Source organism: Palaemon carinicauda, chromosome 18 (genome assembly GCF_036898095.1).
Source record: "Palaemon carinicauda isolate YSFRI2023 chromosome 18, ASM3689809v2, whole genome shotgun sequence".
Taxonomy (NCBI): domain Eukaryota; kingdom Metazoa; phylum Arthropoda; class Malacostraca; order Decapoda; family Palaemonidae; genus Palaemon; species Palaemon carinicauda.
In genome coordinates this window covers 122,105,923-122,108,422 of record NC_090742.1, presented here as the reverse complement: position 1 = coordinate 122,108,422, position 2,500 = coordinate 122,105,923, and the positions used below count along the sequence as shown (strand labels likewise).

The window sequence follows — 2,500 nt, the reverse complement described above, 5'->3', positions numbered from 1 at the left end:
CTATAAGCCTAAGGACTCTAACGGGGAAAATAGCTCAGTGAGGAAAGGAAACAAAGAAAAATAAAATATTTTAAGAAGAGCAACAAGATTAGAATAGATATCTCCTATATAAACTATAAAAACTTAACAAAACAAGAGGAAGAGAAATAAGATAGAACAGTGTGCCCGAGTGTACCTTCAAGCAAGAGAACTCTAACCCAAAAGACAGTGGAAGTCCATGGTATAGAGGCTATGACACTACCCAAGACTAGAGAACAATGGTTTGATTTAGGAGTGTCCTTTTCTTGAAAGAGCTGCTTACCATAGCTAAAGAGTCTCTTCTACCCTTACTAAGAGGAGAGTAGCCACTGAACAATTACAGTGCAGTAGTTAGCCCCTTGGGTGAAGAAGAATTGTTGGATAATCACAGTGTTGTCAATTGTATGAGGACAGTGATGTAAGAAGAATTGTAAGAATGATTATGCACGTAATGATCATTTTGCGTGATTGTAAATGTGCCTTGTTACATGTTTAATTCATTCAGTCATTGATTATGGAAATGTTAGTGATATATTAAAAGGTTTAACTGAAAAAATATTTATTTGGAGGAACAGTGAAATGAGTGCTTGTAACCATAGAACAAATTATTATTATTATTATTATTATTATTATTATTATTATTATTATTAATGCTAAGCTACAACTTTAGTTTGTAAAGCAGGATGCTATAAGCCCAAAGGCTCGTAGTGCAAAAATAACCCAGTGAGGAAAGGAAATAAAGAAACGATTTTCATATAGTGGCTCTATATATATATATATATATATATATATATATATATATATATATATATATATATATATATATATATTCGGTCACGCTAAGCTCTCTCCGTTCTTCGGGTAAGGAGGAGAGCGAGTAGTCATACCCTGGTTAGAGGCAGTTGGGTATGTGTACATCATATCTATCTAAAAATTTAGCCGCCACTTTTTGACAGGTCGCGTACACTAGTATAGAATAAGTATGCCTAAATGTACCCTGAAGCAAGAGAACTCTAACCAAAACAGTAGAAGACCATGGCACAGAGGCTATGGCACTACCCAAGACTAGAGAACAATGGATTATGTTTGGAGTATCCTTTACCAAGAAAGGGAAAAGATGACTTAGAATTGGGAAACAGGAGATGTGTAGATAAAACACAATAGTAAGATCAGCTGAGAAAAGTCCAGTCGATGTAGAGAGAAAGATATTGAGAGAAACTATAAAACATAGCTTTAAGATGGCGATAGTCGTACACTAAGTTGTCTATAGGAGTTTATTACAGATAATAACATTCGTAAGGGCATTAGTATACTACCACCACAATAGGGGTATAAAGATAACCGCTAATACGTTTGGGAAAAGACAATTGGGATGTAGGCAATACAATACCCACAGTGGCAGTGGCGAGGGAGCCATGACCTAGATAGAACTGTCAGAGGAGAGATAACACTAATGTGACACCAAGGAACTACTGGTCCTAAGTAGGAATGGGGAAAACCCATAGGAAGGACAAGGATAAGGAGGCCATAGGTTTTAATGCTACTTGCGATACAACAGCAATAGCAGATGGAAGGCAATAATAGACTTTTACGAGGTTGTTAACGATACAATTACGAAAATAATACCTCTTAAATGGTATTTTAGGTCAGCTGGTAAGTCATTTTTGCGTGCGAGTCCTTGCAAGGAAGTTACAAAGTAAATATCAAAATCATTAAAGAGGATAGTAAAATCAACAACAAAAAATGCAGCTGTTTCTAGTCCACTGCAAGACAAAGGCCTCAGACATGTCGTTCATTTCTTAGGTTTGGTCAGTTTTTATCACCAGGCTGGTTTAAAGGCCGCTCGTGAATGGCTGAGGCAAGGGATAGTGACAATGCCCTATCGAGCAGGGGAATGCGCTAGAGACTGACCATATGATCAGCGCCCAAGCCCCCTCTCCACTCAAGCTAGGACGAATGACTGCTGATAATTCAGAAGATTAACCTATATGGAATCATCATAATTTTTTAACAGTCTTACCTTTTTTAATCATCAAATTGGTGTTAGACGAACGGACTCCTGTAGCAAGGGCTTGGCATGAACCAAAAAAAACTTTCCTTTTCCTGCCTGTCTTTTCTTTTCTCAGACTGATTCTACTACTATCTAATATCGCATGAGGGTCTGCCCCTTCTCTCTTATTCTTCTCCCGTACTTCTCTTTCTCCCTTTTTCCTTATTCTTTCCCATCCCGAGTACCTGCCTTCGGGCTATAAACTGGATTGTATCCAGGGGGTACTTATCCTTTCCCCATATTCCCCACTCCCTATACTTATCCTTAACTTATATGGCCAGTGCAGATTGGTGATGGTGGGAGATTTTCCTCTGAACGCTCACAACAAACTAACCTTGTATGGGTGGCTCTGACTTGTACAGCTTTGCTGATCATGGCGATACGCGAACCCTTTCACCACGTTAAGGTGTCCCCATTCAGAAAGGATATGAT

The 2,500-nt window shown here is 38.3% G+C and overlaps 1 protein-coding gene across 1 annotated transcript in view; it reads left to right on the top strand.

Moving 5' to 3' along the window:
- Positions 1-2,500, top strand: part of LOC137657151 (opioid-binding protein/cell adhesion molecule homolog) — a 25,487-nt gene that overhangs the window by 19,085 nt on the left and 3,902 nt on the right. The window lies entirely within an intron of this gene.